This window comes from Zootermopsis nevadensis, unplaced genomic scaffold (assembly GCF_977971745.1).
Source record: "Zootermopsis nevadensis isolate Lab colony 2312 unplaced genomic scaffold, Znev_1.0 Znev_ptg000013l, whole genome shotgun sequence".
In the NCBI taxonomy this organism is placed as follows: domain Eukaryota; kingdom Metazoa; phylum Arthropoda; class Insecta; order Blattodea; family Termopsidae; genus Zootermopsis; species Zootermopsis nevadensis.
Genome location: NW_028259145.1, coordinates 8068908 through 8090560, shown reverse-complemented (window position 1 = coordinate 8090560; position 21653 = coordinate 8068908). Strand labels below are relative to the sequence as shown.

General features: G+C 36.9%; 1 pseudogene across 2 annotated transcripts; it reads right to left on the bottom strand.

Annotated features, from left to right (window-relative positions):
* Positions 1–759: 759 nt before the first annotated feature.
* LOC110829008 (glucose dehydrogenase [FAD, quinone] pseudogene) lies at positions 760–21312 on the bottom strand (annotated as a pseudogene). Of its 2 annotated transcripts, XR_015535088.1 has the most exons (3): positions 21125–21312; positions 17024–17230; positions 760–3199 (listed from the first exon to the last, which is right to left on the bottom strand). The product of XR_015535088.1 is annotated as a glucose dehydrogenase [FAD, quinone] pseudogene, transcript variant X2 (transcript). The 2 variants fall into 2 exon arrangements; XR_015535087.1 differs by lacking the exon at positions 17024–17230 and having other exon boundaries at positions 21125–21311.
* Between the last annotated feature and the right edge of the window lie 341 nt (positions 21313–21653).

Genomic DNA, 21653 nt, shown 5'->3' with positions numbered 1-21653 from the left:
CTGACTTGGTAAATCGTGAGCTGCGAGAGCGATGCTGAGGCAGTTCATTGCGATCATGGAGGGAAAAATTGCTGTCAGTGTGGAGTCTGTACAGAAAGGGATTTAGCTGACGGTCAATTCAAGAATTAGATACAAGATACCATGGATATGTCCGACACAAATATTACGAGTGTTACCCAAATATATTTGTAATTACTTTCTACCTGCCGCAGAAGCAAGCTTCACTGTTGACAAAATTGGGAGCTTTGGAACTCGTGAGTCAACGCCTCAAACTACCGCTCTATGTAACGTTGAACGTGGTACGTCGGTGTATTTCGGTTGCGAAAATGCCATATCTGTCGTAGACTCGTACAAAGGAAGAGGAAATGGCAGAAGCTATGATTTTGATAGGAAGATTGTAGTAAGTGATTCTTTTGTCGCACGAAAACATCTACGTTTTCTTCTTCCTGCTCCAGGAAATCCATCCATAGATTGTTGTTCGAAGCTTTTGACCACTCACAATACAATTAAGATTTTGCACCTTCTGATATTCATCTCTTTGGACTCTTGAAGGAGACTTTGAGAAGTCACCGATTTGCAGATTATGACGAAGTCAAGAGAGCGGTGTATGGCCGGTTTCGCACTCAATCAAATATCTTTTGGACGGGAGAATTTGTGTATCGCTGAGGTAGTAAAAACTGCATACACTTTTCGAATCGGAACACAGTACTTATCATGAGGTGTACAGTTTATGATAATATAGTTAAACAAAATACGTGCTAGTGTCAAACCTCATAAATGTAATTTTATTATTTGTCACAAATAATGTAAGCCCAAGGATAATATAAAATGCTTATACTTATTAATATTAAACATTCATATAAAATACCTGCCACATTAATTTACAGAATGTGTTTAATTTGATTATATGATTAATATTAAATACTTGCAACATAATATGTAAATACATTTCGTTTATAAATGACCATGGTCTGTAATATCTAAACAACATGGTTGCATGCAAAGTTTTCAACCCTTTAAAGCTCAGTGAAATATATTTCTTCAACATCTAGAATGTCGTCATTTCTCTAACATAGTGTGTTTATGAGTTTCGCTTGATCGACGGAGTAAAATACGATTAAAAGGAGACCAGTTGATTTTGTAATGGGGACGCCTTGTATTTCAGTTGTAGAACTGATTTTTTTTAAATATTACATCAGCTTCGGGCTTCAAAATTTCAATAACGTTGCAAGCAATCAAAACATTTCTATCTAAACAACATAGAAGCTCAATCCTTATGTTTAAAAAATGGTCAGTGAGAAGCTGCCCCATGCCCCCAGTCCTCTTTCACAAGGTCAGCTCCCTTCTCTCCAATCATCATGCACGGACCGTTACTATGCGCATCAGCAATCGTTGGCATAATAGAAGCATCAATGACTCTAAGACCTTTCACACCGTACACTCTGAGCCTGGGGTCCACCACAGCGTTAGGGTCCCAATAAGGACCCATCTTGCAAGTTCCACTATGATGCCAGAGGCCTATAGACGTGTGTCTTGCTGCGCATCGCCAGTAATCATCCGAGCCAAACTGCAGGTGTTTACAGGCAGGTACAGGAATATCGTGTAACTTGGCATCGAACTTTTGAAACGCCTTCGTCTTACTCAACTTCAGAATTTCCTTTATTCCAAGTACCTGTTTTTCCACGTCTTCATGATTGCTGAATAAATCGTAATATATGAGAGGATTATCGTAGGGATCTGCAGATTTCAGCATAATCCTACCCTTAGATTTTGGTTGTAAAACCACCGCCACTAACGTAAAAGAAGGAACCCCTTCAACTGGTTTATATACAGCATTATAAAATTCTTCAGTGTACCCCAGCAATTTATGATATGTTATTTCGGAAGAAACGCTGGATGCTAGTAAAACAATTTCAATTTCGGGGTTACCGTCTGGGTTACTAGGATTTCCTGTATCCAGAAATGCGATTCCTTCGGCCCCTCCTGGTACGGAAAACGGGCCTTGGTGATAATAAAAATAATCTAAAAACGCACTCCTATTTCTTATGAGATCATTAGTGATAAAAGTAACGGACTGGTTTATGATAAATTGAAGGGATGGGATTCCTGCATGTTCCATGAGATTGTATCCGACCTTCAGGTCCTGAAAAACAGGAATATTCATGTCTGTAAGGTGTTTCCTTGGTCCTATTCCTGAGAGCATAAGAATCTGAGGAGAATTAATGGCACCTGCTGATAATATAATTTCCTTTCTTGCAAGCACTCTGTATTTCTTGTTGTATTGGACAAACTCAACACCGTATGCTACTTTACTGACTGGGTCGATTAAAATTTTAGTTACACGACTTCTCTTTTTGACGTGAAAATTCTTCCGATTTTTTATTGGATGTAGAAATGCCCTTGATGCGCTACATCGAGTACCATTCTTTGTCGTTGATTGCGTATAACTGAAGCCATTTTGTTTTTCTCCATTATAGTCAATTATATTATACCCCATCTCTTTGCCACCATTTACAAAAGCATCAGCTAATGGAGTGCGGTATGGGGCATAGGAGATGGTTAGTTCCCCGCCCGTGGAATGGTACTTCTTGTTACAAGCCAAATCTGGAATGTTCATATTTTCATGTTTGAGGAAGAATGGTAACACATCCTTGTACCCCCATCCAGGATTCCCCATTTCCTCCCATTGATCGTAGCTCCTCTTATTTCCCCGAGTGTAGACCATGAAGTTAATAGAACTAGTTCCTCCCATCACTTTCCCTCGATGCCACCTACACTGTCTGTTTACCATGCTGAGGCACGAGTAGCTACTTGGAACGGATTTATACTTCCAGTTCGCCTCAGTGAATGGCAACAAATTTGCAATATTAGGAATATCCATTATATAGTTCTCTTTATCTCCGGCTTCGATGAGAAGGACGTCCCAGTCGGACACTTCGCTGAGGCGATTGGCCACTACACAACCGGCCGAACCAGCACCAACTACAATAAAATCATATTCTGGAAGGATTTTATTCGTATCTGGTGGTTCCTCATTGAAAAATCGTGTTCCTTCAGGTATAAACTTCAGTATCGCTTCTAAAACCCCACGGTTTTGGGTACTGGCTGCTTCATTCCCGTTGAGAAGTACACATAACAGGAAGTTTATCGCAGCTACAAGATACTTCATTCTGGCCAGATGATGCGCTCACCGTTGAGTCTAAGAAACATTAAAAGTACAATTTAATAATCATTCTGTAATACATTTTAGTGATTTTCCTAACGACAAAGTGGAGAAGAAGATCAATTTTATGATTCGTTATTATGATTCTCTTTTCTTGCAAGGATGAATGAGCCTATAATTTTCTTCATAAAATGTTTTCGCCATATTTGTGTGTTGAAAATAGCATAGGTGTAATCGCAAGTCTGGTCATCAAAATTTAATTTGTTTAATATTAAAATTTAAAAAGGTGGGGAATTAAATTCAAAATGTATGTTTTCAGTTTTGCATGATTTCTAATTGGAAGGGTGAACCACAGGCGTTATTACAACTTTGATCAGAAACGGTGTGATTACTTCACATAAAAGATGTGTACAAATGTACTAAATTCTTTTTAATGTTCCTTTCTAATGCTAAGCAATTGTTAATAAACAATCATCTCAAAACCAACTGTAGAAATCATTTAAATTTGAAATTTATTTTTTCCTCTGTACAAATAATTTTGGAAGCAACCTATCATTGTTTTAAGCCAATTGGTTTTCATCCTAATATAGCAGCAACGATGATAAAAATTTCTACAACCGTTTCAGTAGCGTCTATTGAGCTTGACAACATCAAGCACTTGCGGTTAAAACATATTTTAAACTAGAGTAACTGCCGACTTCGAAAACTGAAATATGTTATTATAAAATGAATCATACCGTACTTCGTCATATTTACATGTTTGTCTCCAGCGCTTCTTTAAATCTGTTCCCTCTGTCATCAATTTATAAATCCCTATTACAATAATTTCGTAATATTTCGGGGGATTTAACAGAGTGCCTCCTAATACAACAAATGAATTGTGTAAGTTGTCGACTTGTTTGAATTACATCATATCAGAATATCATATTACGAGTGGATCAAACTGCATTTATATTTTATAAAAAATACGATTCTCTACAGAAACATACTTGTTCGAGCTTTTCTGCATTGTAATGAAACAAGAAATAAAGCCAGGGCATGTGATATTTCACCCAGTTTCTTACAGGAAAGAATGAATAGCGTAGGATTTGAGGTATTTACGGCGCTGAGCCTAAAGATCGCTGTCTTGTGGGTTGTTCCGCCATATACGTAGTATGGTATAAGTTTACCGTCATTTCAGAGGTCCTTGCTGCCTCCATCACCGCCGTGATGATGGAGGCACCAAGGACCTCTGAAACGACGGTAAACGTTTACCATACTACACGGCGCAACAGCCCATAAGACAGTAATCTGTAATGAATAGCGTGTTTATATGGTGACAGTGCTGTGGAATATGTGATATAGGGCCAAAGAGACTTTTGTATCTTTTGCCATTGGACAATGACATTGTCTATTGATTTTCTGTTTCAATCAAGATTCAGTCTGTCAAAGAAAATTGATTATTCAAGAATTCAAATCACCTTCTTTAATTTTTAACAATTTTTGTGTATATTTCCTTACAGTAATAGTAACTTCATGTGTTCCGGATTATATTATTATCAACTTAGTCTTCAAGAAAATAACCAGAATGCGGAAGATACGTTTACTTCCAGATAAATAAAAGTGTGTCAGTCATTTTTACGGAAATTTGTGGATAAAGTTCCGACAAAGTAATGAACACAATTGCCATAATATTACTGTCATCAATATAGAATATATTGTAATTGTCCGCAATTATATTCTAAAGTTGTGCAGGAACCTTGTGTTACTGCACTCTTAGTACTGAATGCTTTAAGCGTTGTCGGAATTACGTCCACAACGTTTCCCCTCCATGGTGAGGTCAAAGTTGACGGATGAGGAATATAGCGAATGTAGTGGCATGTTCTGAAACTCTAGAGCATTCTATCGGACAATTAGTAAAACTATAGATATGAGGACATCACTAGAGGGGAGGCCTATTTTAGCAGCTGATACATAGACATTCGAGAAATTCCCCTTAATTTATGAAACGCGGAAGTTTATTTTCGAGCCCACAGAAGCCAGCACCGACCCTTATCTTGAGCCAGATGAACACATTTCACTAATTAGCTGGCTTTTGGAACCCGAATGTTCATCACCGAATTAACTGAAGCTCAGCACCGGTCCCTTTCCTAGGCTACAAAATCTAGTCACATTGAACTCCTATCTCCCACACATCTTGCTTGATATTATTCTTCCATCTCCGTCTAGGTCTCCCAGTGGTCTCTTTCTTTAAGGCTGCTTGACCAATACCCGGCGCACACCCCTTACCCCATTCGTGAGCGCCACATGCCCCTCCCATCTCATTCTTTGAATCACCCTGACAATATTGGAGGAGCAGTATAGATTTTTAAGCTCATCACTATGTAGTTTTCACCTTATCCCTTCCTCTTATCCCCTAGGCCCAAATAACCTCCTCAACAACTTATTGTCAAACAACTGAAATCTGTGTTCCTCGCTGAAAGTGAGAGATCATGTTTCGCACCCATACAACAGGCAAAATTATTGTTTTGTATATTTTAATCTCCCTGATCTTAGAAATCAGACGGGAAGACAAAATATTTTGAACTGAGAAGTAGCAAGGCTTTATGGAATTTACTCTCCTAACTATCCCATGAATGTCATTTTTACCTGTTATTGTTATTCTCAAATATTTGAACATTGCCACGCATTCAAAGGATGTACGTATTAGCAACCCTAATATGATTTTGCCCACCTGCCTCCTGACGGGATACTAATATGTACTTATATTTTTACTGAATTTACTTCTAGCCCCACCTGTCTACTAGCCTCTAGTAAAACTTCTGTGTTTTGCATTATTATATTAATATCGTCACCAAATAAATTAACATCATCAGCATAAGCCAATAGCTAATATGTTCCATTCAATTGCAAACCCTCCTCCCTATTTTGAAATTTTCTGATTGCGTATTCTAACACAGAGTTAAAAAGCAATGGAGACAAATCATCTTCTTATTTTAAACGGTATGATGGAAAATGAGTCAGATAAATAATCTCTTATATGAATTTTACTATAAGTACATTGATAATGGACTCAAAAGCTTGTTTGGTATGCTGAATTCAATGTGAATGTTGTATAACACTTCGTAGGCCTTTGATGTCTATAAACAATGGGCATACGGTCCATTGTATTTCCATTTATTTTTCTAGTATCTGATGAGCATATTTCACATATTTCAGAAATATATTCGCGATGTTTCAACGCGATCGTCGGTCAGAGTGATAGTTTGGGATATCCAAGAGCTTGGCAGTTGAGCTTCGCGGGCAGCGTTTGGTTCTACGACATAAGACGCAATTTGGAAAACATAACATACCGTTATTCTAGTCACGATCGCTTCGCTTGACGTAACACTGGATAGGGAATGCACATTGCTAGAAACTTCACACTGAACTTTTTTACTTCGATAAATATGTGATTCGCTGTAGGCCTACACAGTTACGTCACCTACCGTTTGCTTTTATGCGTATCGTAAAATGTTAATCAGAATGTCTGTCTGTTTCTATATATCATATCATGAAGATCATATAAATATGTATCCAGACAGCCTTTTATAAAAAGTTGCTGCATTATAATTTCGACTTTTTAAGTTTGACTTTTTATACCGCGTAAAGAAAAACAAGAACTGTTAATAACGTATTTGTTTTTGCTTTCTTAAAGGAGTTTGCTCGAAACTGTGTCCACGTTTACAGACACATGTCTGGACGCAACTTGAAAAATAAAATCTTTTGCGTTTGAAGATCTCGGATGCATTCCATATTTCACATGATAAATGCTGGAATTGGACGCCACTCGTTTTGAGTATCATTTGTATTAGCAGAGACCTTGGAAGTGTTATTGGAAGCTGGGTCCTGCAATACGCATCTTCGTTTGTGTTTTCAACATGATGGTGCTCCGTCATATTACAATTCTGAAGTAGTCAATGATGTTTCAAAAAGTGCTCTGACCGTAGATTTGTCGCGCACATGAAGTTTCATTTTTATTACCTATATGCTCACCTGAATTAAATGTTCTAGACATTTTTCTGTGGAATTTGAAAAGAATAGATGGTACTATAGTAAACCTCTCCAAATTGCATGCAAAGTCACAGCATAATAGTACAACAATGCAACACAAATATCTGAGTCGAGACGTGTGAGAGAAGGTGAAGGACTGCCTATAAAACTTGAGAGCCTCGTGGAAGTAGTGGATTTCTTCCATGGCTTAGAAGCGTAGACCTAGTGAAGGCTACTATCAAGAGGAAATGTGGTGTCGAAATCAAAATGTTGTACAATAATTTAAAAAGTACAACTGGGTTCTTCGGACATTTGTAGTTTTCTCTTTCGTCCCGACTAAAGTGAGTGTCCGAGAGCTTGAGAATGGAAGTTGTTTTCAGCGCAAATTGTAAGGTCAAAGTATATCATTGTCGAAGGATTGCATTTACTCCGTTTCAATTCCGGAACCAGGTAAAAAAACCTGTCAAAATTGCGTTGTAACAAACATTCTGTTGAATTTGCATTTTAATGCTGCCAAATTATTAGTCTTGAAGTCATAAAATACATTAATTTGCCTAATTTTAACATGAGTCAATTAGTTTTGAGAATCGGGGACAAGCATAGTTCGACCCCAAATAAATTATTGCTTAATAGTTTTCGAATGCTGATTTACTAAGGAAGCAAGATGTTATTTCGTAATTCTATAAGTTATTAAACATGGAACAGGCACAACGTACCTTTACAACGTTGACGTTAATTACAATTTAACAGCGTAGTTTTAAGAAATATAAGATAAATTTGTGGGTATGTAATCATTTATATTCTGTATATACCTCGAGAAACTTGGATCTACTTGCACAAAACCTGTTATGATTATTCTTTGAGACGAGGAAGAAAACATAGGCGGGGTCGAAACTCCACAGAAATATTCTGAGTTTAATTCCCAGTGTAGCTTGGTAGAAGAACGACGTAACAAATAAATTTGCTTACAGAAACAAAATCACAATCCCGAAATGCTCTATTTTGTTTGAGTCCCGGAGAAAATGTTTTCTGCAGCTAGGTTACTAAGAACGAAACTAAGATGGCACCAAGACCAAAGTTTTGTTTAGAAGAGGATTTTACAGAAACAAAGCCACGACCCCGAAGAACTCCTGGGTTCGATCCTCTTTAAATCACGTTTCTGTAGTTCGAAAACGAAGCACGATAGAAAAATGCGCAAGAAAGAAAATTGTTTACTTCTGCGAAGAAATTGCAGAAACTATGGTCACAAACCCAAAATTGTCCCACTTTCGACTCTGGGTAAAGATGTCGGCTTTAGTTATAATAATATTTAATTTTTCTACGACATTCAATGATCGAACGATCGGGATACAATTAGATTTCCGCAGTAATCATTAATAAGGATTGTGAATATTTGTGAAATTTCCTTGCAGTAACAATGCAGACACCGCTAGCTAACTTATAATGGATCACGTGGATACTGTGATGTAAACAGGTACGCTAACGTTTAGTAATCTCTGAAAAAGTTGAATATGATTGCGACTTACATTCCACAGAAATTGATGTTCAATTTATTGCCACAAGTGATCAAAAATGCCCAAGTGAACATTAAATTAATCACATTTAATAGCATTTCTGATGACACCGATAAGGAAGATCGCTTTAGTAAATTATTATTCTGGTTTAATTTCAGTAAGTCAAAATGCATTCGTAATATTTCGTCAAAGAGAAACAAAAAGACAAGATGCAAATGGCAACTTACCGCCAAGATAGTCCCTGTGATCTCTTTCATGCATTTAAAAAACAATATTTTTTATTTAGGCTTATTAATAATTTTGCAAGGTTTGGTGAAACATCAGGAGATGCATTTCAATGGCGCTACTCTTTTCAGGAATGCTCTTATTGGATTTGAAATACAGAAACATTCATAATATTTTCACTCTCGTAATAGAAACTTTCGTTCCTTATGTTAACAATGTGTACTACATTTTATACGAACAAACACCAGAAATTAAAATTTGTTCAAATTAAAATGTTTCAGTAAATAATATTTAAGAGATTTCCGTCTTCTGGGTTGTTGCGCTGTGTAGTCTGGTCGATGTTAACCAACGTTTCAGAGGTCATACTGCCTCCGTCATCATGATGAAATCTTCATACTCACCGCTGTGAGAACCTCAAGTCTTACAATATTTAAGAGAATCGGTTTGTTGACTTCAGCCTACCGAAGAGAGGTTAGATTAAGTAAACTTTAATGCCGAAATATTTTGTCTGGCTTTCCGGTTCTGTTCACAAAGTCAGTTTTCTGCAACCACGGGGCTCGGACCGTTAGTGTGCCCAAATGAAATCACTGGCCCGATGGACACGTCGAAAAAGCAGACGGAGTAAACATACCGAAAGAGATAACATCAGTCTAGCTGTTCGCAACTCTGTTTCCAAATTTAAACTTCATTGATCCAGTCGCATATATCACGACAATTGGATCGCCGTAAATTAAATAGATTTTCGAAGTTCCAAACATTCTGGCTACTCTGGTATATTTCGGTATGACTTATAAAAGGGATGTAGTGCCACGGAGTAGTAGCATCCTAAGGACCTAGCTTGCAGGTTCCACTATAATGCCAGAGGTCAACAGACGTATGTCTTGCTGCACATAGCCAGAATTCATCCGAGACAAACTTCAAACGGTTACGAGGTACAGGAATATCATTTAAGCCAAAACCGAACTTTCGAAAAGCTGAAGTCCTATTCAACTCCAATATCGTCTTTAATCCAAGCACTTCTATTTTCATGCCTTTTATGTGTTTGTATAAATCGTCAAACATGAATAGTTATGACACAAGGTATTCTGCCTGGGATAAGGCCTCTGTAACGTTGGTAAACTTTCACCAGACTAAACAGTGCCACAATCTTCGTACTCACCACCATCAGAATCTAAAATCTTACTTAGCAGTTAATGACTTGTATTTTTCGGATGTCAACATATTACTACTCCTGTATTTTGACTGTGTTACTAGCAGTACTACTGTCCACGAAAGCAGGCCTGGCGTAGCTTATAAAAAGTAATGTGAAATTAATTGCTCAATCTTAACGCTGTCTATAAAATTTATTCAGATGGAATACCTGCTCTGAATAAAATAACAAAATTTCCGAAAGCATGTCAAATAGTTTGATGTATATCTTTGTTTTCTCTCTCAGCTAAGTTAAGTGGAATTGTGCTTAAATTAAATTCAAGTACAAACAACATTTAAACATATTATAACATATAAAATTTGACTATGCTGTTTTTACGGAGCGATGCTTTCTTAGTATCGGAAGTCATATAGTACTTAGCGATGAGTCAAGAATTTCTTGCCGGGATCCAGAAGCTGGAATTGCCGTACAATTTCACAGTGAACGCACTGTATAAGCAGGTGTTGCCAGTTCTCTACTTTCTATACCACCAGGAAATGACCAGGAAAACATTCTAGAGGATTGCATTTTAATGTTATTCAGGATGTGAATGTCTGAAATAATCTCATTATGCATAACTTGAAAATTGTCAGCCCTACACTTATCGTAAAACTGTCTGTTAGTATAGTTCCAGAGGAAAGGACTTGGGTAATGAACGAAATGTGGGGAATTTCTTATCACAGAAACAAAAAACTCGATACCAGCGGTATGAGAAGATTGTACTTATGCGGACTGTAAATCTCTACTGGAGGAGTGCCAAAGCCAGTGTATATTAAGGGCCGTATAAAAAGGGAGGCCATCGCATCAGAGAACAAATTTATAACAGTCTACTTTCCCTAATTCCAAGCTTAAATTTCAGATACACTTTTATTATCTCTGTTTGCCCACAAACACACATAAACGTTTACACACATCCTATATTATTTAAATAATTTAAAAGTTATCAGAATAACTTCTTCAAGAGAAACTTCCCAAAATATTCCCCATATGTTTTCCTTCAACACTACTTCTGTCCTGGGATTCATTCTGTAGATTTTGTTCTTCAAATCTGAACACGAGCAGAAGTTGCATGGGCTAAAATCAAAAGAACGTTTTGGCAGTATAAGATTACCTAATAATCTATCACTAGACACCCCTTTCAAAGCCGCCATAGAGTTGTCTATGGTATGGTCAGTTACTGATTCCGGCTAAAACCATGAGTACATTTATTCCTCCTCTGTGAAATGTGTATAGAATTCTGTCAATATTAGTCTCACATACCTATCAGAATTAATTACATCCACGTACAATTTAGACCCAATAATTAATTTATCATTCACTACTCATCGCACTCAGACTTTTATGTCATGAAGTGCAACTTTGTGATATAAAAATGGAATAAGAGATTTACAGTACCGGCTGTTTTTTTTTTTGGGGGGGGGATATGTACCTGCAAATAAAACTGAGCTTTAACAGAAAAGTCTTATAAGTGTCCATTTTACCGCTCTAAACCGGCTTCATAAATCATTTGCTGAACTTAATCCTGGTACCCTGGTCACGTGAATACAAAGCAAGAATGCAGTCGCATTTTACAGCGGAAATTTAAGTAGCTTCGTCGCTTGTTTATTTAAAGAAGCTGGTCTCTTATGCAAATCGTCTCAAAGATATCTGCGTATATTTTATAACCTAGGTATTATTTAGTCTAGTTTTTGTTCGGTAAATAAAAGGAGTTCTTCTTAGCAGGTCTCTAGTCTTTAAAGCGACCCATTATACCATTATTAATAAGTTTATGGATGTTGGTTAGTTCTGGGACTGTGGTCCCAGCAATTTTACGATACCATTTTCTCTGACTCTTTTAGAAGGACCACATTTCACATTGGATTCGAAAGGAAAACAAGATGTTGGAACAGTATATCGGATCATATCCGTACACACAATAATCAGTCCTTCACACGATTTTTGGTACGGTTGCACTTTTGTGTGTATAACATCAGCAACAGTTTCTGCTAGCACTTGGCGATGAGTCGTGCAACTCCTGACAGGTGCCGGGAAGTGTCAGCTTCGTTTCATTTAATCAGTTCACGCATTGTGATATTATTTCCTTCCAGGCACGCACATAGCATTTCCTGTTGTTAAGAAGAAACTCAACACCGATGTTTCCCACGGTTTTTAAATCTGCTAAGGTCGTAAATTCGAGCCCCCGAAAGTCCAACCTAATCGGGACTGAACGACAGTAGACAATAAAAAATGTCAGAACATACGGAAAACTAATAATAATGTAAATATCAACACAATTTATAACTTAGTATTAAATTATGAAGAGAATACACAAGGCATCAAATGAAAAAATATCTAAGAAACAAATTAATACGATTAGTGATGCGTGATGGGGGAGTATGGTCATTCCGATACGTGATGAGTTGACTGTTGGAAAAATGGAGCGTTACGTCGTGACACGTCGGATGAAACGGAAAGAATGTCGTCTAATCAGGTAGGATAATTGGTACTCTAATCTATTCTTTAAGATATGATAAGATAACGTCTTGGTGCGTTTTCTGTTTCTTCGAGTATACTCATAGATCGCGTAGTTAACGTCGTTAAATGATCCACGTACAAACAAAAGTCTTCCGATACTCGATTAACCAATTGTTATTCGAGAAATAAATTTATTCCACAGATCAGGGTATGTATTAAAAAAAATATGGCTAGTTCCCAATTGGTAATGAGACGTATCTTCCTTCATGGTTTCAAGCAGTCCACTACCATGTACAAAAAAGTAGGCACTATACCTTCACCTGACCTTTTTAAATCCATCCCACGCACTCGCAACTAACTTTTGATTGCCTGTAAGTTTATCTTTCAAAATGCTGTGTATAATTAAATATATGATATACGTACAATATATTATAACATTTACGTTCTGTTTCTGTGTGAATGGAAAGTTCAGTTCGTTGCCTTATAAAACAATGTGTCTGAACATCCGACGGCCTCGCATTCCGATTGTGTTTTATCAGTAAAGACGTTATCACGTAGCTGCGATTTAACAGTCTGCCGGCAAACGAGACAGGCAATTCAGTTGCACAGTGCATGTTAATGTGCCAATGAATTTTAAGCAGGGTACGGCGGCAGAGTGCATGAATTCTGACAAACGCTTCTACTTGATATATTCAGCATTCAGAGTATTTTATCATTATGCATTTAGTGACGTCTCTTTGCCTGTCAGCGGTCTAATCAAATGTTGTACTGGTTTAAATGAGGTAGACAAAATTAATCAACAGGAGATAATGATTACATAGTCAGTATTTTAATTTAACGGCAGTTGTAAGAAATAGTGCCACTTGTTACAGAATTTTTCAACAGCAGCAGTAATATTCTATGTAAGACTTGAGGTTCTCACAGCGGTGAGTATGAAGATTTCCGTCTTCTGGGTTGTTGCGCTGTGTAGTATTCATCGCCCTGATGACGGAGGCAGTATGACCTCTGAAACGTTGGTTAACATCGACCAGACTACACAGCGCAACAACCCAGAAGACGGAAATCTTCAGTAATATTCTAGCTTGAGATGAGTCAACAGCCGTAGGTTTAATTGCAAAAATAATATGAAAACAACTCATATACAAATATAAAATGAAAGATAAAGATGAAACAAATAATTAAAACAACATTTACCGAATAATAGTGAATACATCAGTTTCTGAACAACCAGCATTTGCAAGTGATCTGAGTGCGCATAAGATATGAAACTTCATGAAGTCTGAAACAATGTCTTAACTGTATCGCGCACGGCGAACGAAACGATTACAGTATAAGCCCCATTCTCCGACATTCCGTTTTATCCAACTTGCCTTGTCGCAACGCTCCATATTATCACCAATCATATCATATTGCGGAATAAATCACACTACCCTAACATTCTACTTCTATATTTTATGTACTTATATGCTATGATGTGCTTTCGTTACTGGCTTCGATCTAACAAGTGCAGTTGTGCTTCAATTTGTTGGCGGAAGTTGCCATTACTATTTTTTTAAAAAATAACGCTTTTATTTTCATTATGTTATATGCAATTTTTATGGCTTTCTAATTTTTTACCACATTGTATTTTTTCGTAGTTTAATAACGCCTTAAACCGAGTTGTATTTCGTAATATCCATTAGACGTACGTACTACCCAACATTTTCAATAAAACGGCGGCCCTTCGATTCCGTTTAGGTTGTGTAATTGGGACTGTACTATGTGTCGAAAAGTTAAAAGTATTTTTTGGATGTGTTAAATTTGTTGGCATCAAACGTAAAGTGGAATGCCATATAACAAAAGGCAAAATACATCAGTAACTGAAAACAAGGAATATATTACAATGCGTACAAGACCGACCTAATTAACAGCTTTTGAAAGTACATAATTAACATGTTACAGAAAATTAGGTTTAGAATCAATAAATGCTCTTTGATAGATTAAGTTGCGGTTTATATGGTATTCCTGTATTTTGTACTGGGAAAAGGCAGCATATTCCCTTTGCTTCGGTTTAATTATTGCCCAGTTTCATTGAAGTTAAAAATGTCAAAACTTTTTGGGTCAGTATCAGATTGAAATGGTGTAATATAAACGTACAGAATACTGATTCTTGAAATTAATTTCATTTCATTGAGCTAAGTTATTAGCAGGACACTAAAAAATATTATCCCCGAACCATACTTCATGAGACAAGAACTACCACAAGAAAGGCGATAAATATTTCCAACATTGTGTATATTGGACAGTCTGTTGTTCAAAGCCATGAACGCTTCAAATTGCTTAAGCAACGTAGAGTACGTAGTCATTGTGAATTGGAAAGTATTACTTGTGGATCATCGCCACATGCATTTCTGAGGTAGAAATAAATATGATTATAGTCACCTTGTAAAATAACAAAAGTAACAACACAATAAAAGAATGTGTCTGTATTGGTAGTTTCAGATTGGTGTTTGGTAAATCGGTTCTAAGAAGGATTTATCTTCAACTTTAAAAGATTTTAAATTTAGGTACTTGAAATTAAAAGCTCCGGAAGAGTTATTAAAATGTATTACATTTGCTCTAATAATTAAGACGGCATTGAATTTCATCGACCACCAAACTTATCCCACGGATCACCAGACAACACAAGATAAGGCGATTAAGAGCTCCAGACTTCTGCAAATGAAATAGCCGGAAACAAATTACGTGAGTAGTAGATAGTCTATAGTCATTGAGTTTCGAGGAAGCATTACGTGTGAACAAGGTAAAACAAATTTATAAGCTCAAAGTAAGAGCGAACACAGAACTATTATCATAAAAGTGCGGATTACAACTGCTTCCTCCACAAATTAAAGGCATACGATGGAAAATGGAGTTACATGTAAAATTGAATGAAGGCACAAATATTTCGGGAAAATACATTATGACAGAAGCTTGTAAAGTTTTCGAAATTTAAACATTTCTAATTCCGAATTTTCAAAATTTTTAAACACCCGCAATATTAAAATTATCATAATTTTTCGAAATTTCAAAATCCAGAATTACAGATATTCTAATTAAAATATTTAAAATTCCAAACTTTAAAATTAGTATTAAAACATCTATCCTAACCTGAACTTTGTTATTATAACATGTTACAACTCTTACTAACGGACCTGCCTAAACCTAACCTAACCTAACCAAAATTAACGTGTCCTAATCTGATACAAACTAACTGTACCAACAAAAATAATCTTAAAAATTTTAAAATTCATGAAAACTGGCTGATTTTCACTTATATCATTATGAAACACGATCGCCATATTAACCTCGGTAAACATCCAAGAACGCATAAACTAAGTTGGCAAAGGTAACCATGGTAACTGTTATTAACAAACTGCCACTGTTGTCACCAGATCGCAAGACCTCGATTTCTACTTCTCTATTTTCCTCATCCGCCATTTTGATACCACTGCTCTTAGGTTATTCAAAAGTACGACATTCGGGTAACGCAGAATGGCACAACCTAAACATGAAATTTCATCCAGTTTCGTCCTGTGGTTCTCTAATTGAATTGACTAGATAAATGAGCGGATGGACGGACAGACGCGACCTGCTCGTAATGCGTTGTCGCTATGCACTTCGTGTAAAAGAACGCATAAAAACTGACTTTACCAACAAGCCGGACATACTGTGGTGGTCGAAGCCGTTCAGACATCCGAGTGTGAAATGAAAGCTCAAGATAAATCAAACATATCTAATAAGAGATACCCAAGCCGTAAATTACTACGGACTCATTGAAAAGGTTTATAAAAGACTATAATTTTTAGGGCGTCCGGTTAAAAGAGTCCTATCTCTATCAAGCGTTAAGATATCAATTCTCTCGAATTTAAACATACATTTCCAAAGTTGCTTTGGATGAGACTAGTTTCCCATCAGTAGGTTATGGTACAGGGGAAATTTGTTATACAGATAGAAACATTACTCAAAATTTTATTAATTCTAATTTAGCAATAAATAAGTCCGAAGGAGGAAATTTATAAGTCTTTAAGTACCGAAAAAGATTTACTACTCCAGGAAAGTCCAAACTTTATCCTCGCTCAGGCCTGAATAGTTTTCCTGTTGGACCCAAGGGCAAATAAACTCCCAATCTCACTATTTTTGCATTGTCGTTATGTTTAATAATACAGTGAATTCCAGTTAATTGGGACACATCGGGACGAGAACACTTTGGCCCAATTAAGCGGCTACCCGAATTATGCGAAGGTTTAAAACAGAAGACAAACTCCCGTTTATTGCGATTATTTATTGAGAAACAAAAATACTATATATGAATTCTGAGACAAATGGTACGGATCAGAGACAAATATGTATTTACGCTAAAATCCATTTCAATTTAAGGTATGTATCAAACACGCATGCATGTAATTCTTAACAGTTAATTATGTTGGAGGAATGTATGGAGTGTACCTTGCCGTATTCTTCTTATTGACTGCAAAGGAACAAAATCAGCGCAGGTACCTAGTGGAATTATAGGACTGCCTTCATTGCCGTCCTGCATGAAGTACCGTCGTAATCTCGCTACAAATTTCCTGGCATCCAGGTTAGTCACACGCTCAAGTTCAGGTGCGTCGTCCTCATCACTTTCCTGGTCTTCTGATATCTTTTGATACTTTGCTGCAATTTTGTCAACAATTACGTTTCTATAACCTTAATTTTTGTTGTACGTATCATTGAAGAATATTGTCAATGCATGCAAACTCTTTGTAGTTTCTGACGTGTTCCACTTCCAAAATAGCGTAAATGTTGCTATCGGTCGTATCTGTTATCTCTAAGCCTGAATGCTTAAAATCACAGTGAGCTAAGCATTTTTGAATGTTCTTGCTGCTTATTGCTCGCAAGCAGAATTGATACACTGTCCGAACACACACGTATTCGTTACTGAGTGAATCAGCGATGACTCGCTGACTCCTCCACGACAAACGCCACAAGCGTACCACCTAGCACTCAGTGTGTCGATTAAATGGCATGGTATCCACAAATAAGCGAAACATATTCCGGTTTGTTATTGTTCCTTAAGATTTGTCCGAAATAAACGGCTGCCCCGATTAATCAATGGCCCAATGAACCAGAATCTACTGTACTTATTCAGTAATGACAAATTACCATTGCAAATGCTGAAATATAAATTTTATTTAAATGTGCACAAACTACTCCAGTTGTATGTCATTTTCAATTTTCTGCTGCGACATCTTGTAATCCTCAAAATTTTTACCTGAAAAACTTTCACAAATTATTTGAACCCCGCTACTCTCACAGCTTGTATCTGATACAATAACAATTTGTGCTAGTAGAACTTACGTCTTATGCTTTTAAAGTCAATGTCTTTACTGAGAGCACTGAACTGAATGTTCTTTTACCAGTGACGGAATATCAACTTCGTAAATAATGGGTTTGTACTAACTGGTGATAAATTAACAAATAATTTCGCGGGCCGGATGGTGCCCCTCGCCCCGCCAGTTGGACTAATCAGTGGCTCTAACTACAACAGCATTAAGCGTGCAACATTAGTTGCATAAGCAGAGGGTTCCGAATAAAGATAAAACAAGTAATATGTATGCAAAACATCATACAGAATTGCGTATACCCTTCAGAGTATCTTGTGAAAGATATAATAAAATCTGGTTTAGAGCGATTGATGAACATAATAAATCAATAACAAAATGGGAATAGTAACGATTGGGCTGGACGATACAATTTTCGACAGAATTTCTGTATCCGTCATCAAATCCCGTTCTTCATGGTCGCAGCAGAATCGTACAACATTGAAACCTTTACAGCGGAGCGCAGGCGAGTAGAGACACCTTAGAACTCGCTTCGTAGGAAAGGGGTGTTAAGTGCTTCAGTCATCATAAGGCATGCAATTTTGTGACGACATATATTGTGGCAAGACCATGCAAAAATAAATAAAGTAAACCAAGGTCAAACAATTTGCTCTTATTATCAGAATAATTATATGTGTATAAACACTAGAAAGATGTCCTCAAGCAACTGTGCAAGAAATTACAAGGTTTGACTATCAAACGTACTTCCTAAAATAATTAAAATAAGCTAAATCCTAGTTATACAAACTTTTGGATTGGTTGAAACTAAACGTTCCAATAAGAAGAACTGAAACCGTCAATGATATCTATGTAATCAACACGCAATTCCATGAAACATTTTTTGCTGAATACCAAATACTTGCTACCTTCAACTGTCAAAGCAGCAGTTTAATTGTCCCTTCGGTATGAGTTGGTTACATAAACTCTATCAGCACGACATACACTGTAGAGCTGTGGAAAAGAATTTTGACACAAAAAAAGCATTGAAGCAAACTCAATATAGGCATGCCATTTTTAAATGACAAATATAAAATTCAAAAAATTCTTGTAGAAGGCCAGGAACATCTTGATAAAAAGTACTATCCAAACATATGTATGTGCTCAGTTATTTGTACTTGGTATTCTGGAGGTACACGAATAAATTCTCGACCAGGAGACCAGCAATCCCGAATTTTTCATGTTATTTCTCAGTCCCTCCAGGTAAATGCTTGGATAGTACTTCAATTAGATCACCTATACACTTCATTTTTCATTAGTCATTCGATCATTTGACGCCAAATACACCGAGTTGCCGTCAGCGTCGTTAAATAAACCAGATGTAAGTGATGTATGAAAAGAGGTAGCCACAACCCGCTAACAAGACTAGAGCAAATCTGATCAGAGACGCGTCACTCAACAGTAGAGCAAATTAAGCAACCGTTCGGATATAAATTTTATATCCTCGCCATCAAACCACATCCCTTTCAATAACATATACATCATAAAGTCTATAGTATAAATCATCTGAAAGGACTAGTTTAATAGGAATGCATAAAGAAAAACATTTATCACACAGACGAAAGTTGCAGCTGCATTGTTGTTGTTGTCTATTGGACACATGCTAAAATTCAGACATTTAACAAAGGGAATTGCTATTATGTCTTCCTTTAAACGTCGAAGTTGCTTAGTTGATCAATATAGTCTTACTATTATGGAACTAAAGTTTCATTAGAGTGTTCTAAGGAGCCGCCAATTGCATTTACCTGAGCCAGTTAAACCTACTCCAAACTCGAGACAATTTACTTTTTTAATATTGAATGTATAACCTGGTAGAAATTTACTGATGTTTCAGAGGCGCTTGCTGCGTATGTATTTAGGGCACCAGACTACATCTCTCAACACCACAAAGACTGCCATATTTATTCTCGTCGCCGTGAGTACCCGAAAAATCAATGATTGCTGGCTGTATCTGTCTGTCCGCATAATTCAAATACAAAACCGGTAGTTTGTGTGAGATTATGGCACGTTAGGTTTTGTTATGTTAGGTTGATTAACTTGGGACTGGTTGCGTACAGGTTAGGTTCAAAAAATACAATTGCATTTGCGAGGGATGGATTATTTAAAATTAAATTTTCATAAAAAGCGTATGAATACACATATATATTGGATTACACAATTCCTGTCTTCTTATTTTCGGTATTTTTCATTGTCTTAGACTTTTTTAAACACGACGTTTCGGGAACAGTATTTGTTTTCGTCTTTCTCTGGTGGAACCGCTACATCGCAGTTGTCTCTATCATCGACTAATGACAGATCAAATGTATTCAGCGAGAAATAAAGCATCTCATACAAATTTCAAATATCATTACAAGACAGGGAGACTAGAGTAGTCCTATTTAGAGATTCAGTGGAATAGAAGCCTTCAGCATGACCTTCACTGACACTAATAATTACGGTCTTCTGTATAACGTTTTGTTAATAAGCTGGCGATAGGCAATGTCCAAAATAATGCAGTAGCCATGTTTATAACCCTCAAGCAGAAATATGTTGACTGAACTGTTGATCTTGTGTCGTTTAACTTCGTGCACTTAAATGAGTTCGTCGCATTACAGTCATAGCAATCAAGTACATCATTCCATTCACTCTGAGTTGAAGTCGCCATATATGAACAACATGACTTGCCTTCATTGCCAGTCTCCAATAAATACTGAGTAAGGCTATGAATCGAACTTGTCACACGGTTTATTTCCATTTCTGGTTTTCTTGTTAAAGAACCGTACACAAGATCAGCATTTTATTCCGTTTTAACGACAATGGTCGTGACTGCTCAGTTTTAAGTGACCTGAGATATCGTCTACTCACAATGCAGTTAAGTCTATCTAAGTAACTCATTTCAGGAATTAGAAGGTTAAGAATGCTTACAAGAAACGAACTAATTCTATAAAAATCGTCTGCCTTTGAGCCAAATTTCTTGAGAGAAACTAACTTTTTGTGTTCTGCTTGCCTTTCTTTCCACAAGAGAAAATCACTGTTTGCTTCAGAATCCACGTCATGTAACTTATAGATTAAACTTTAATATGGTGCAACTTTTTCTGCTGTGTAACTGCAATTTTACTAACACCTTACACTATGAAATCAACAAAAAAGTTTTTACAATACATTAAAAACTATCAGAGTTTTGTGTAAAAATACACCACAATATACGTACTGCTTCTCCAGCAAGAGATGATAACTGAGGTAAAAAATACTCAAGTGTTCCCTGGGCTTGGAAATTTTAAAGACTTCTAATATTTGCTGAGACCAAGCTCCTTCCAGATTTCAGACTGAACTGTTCTTCCTTCCAGACGCACAGTTTTAAATGCTCAACCCCGCTCCTTTACGGTGGAAACAGAGTAAGGACAATGAGCGTACGTTGGTGGATATTCCGAAAGGAAGGCCTTGAAAGTATCAGCTGAGGTTTGAGATGTGACGTTAGTGGCCTGCATCTATTGGTCTCTGTCCCACTGTGTAAATTATCAGATCTGGAGCAGCAGACTTCTCAGTCCTCTACCATCGTACTTACACAGCATTTCCCCGCGAACCCCTTGGCGAGTTGTAGACTCCTGCTCGTAGCCGATAATACTCATGCAGACGTACAGTTCAGAATCCATAATACGAGGTGCTATCGGAAAGTTTCAAGACTGTCAATAGCGGGCGAACCGGATGTAGTACGAGCTTCTGCCGCTAGGGGGTGCGGC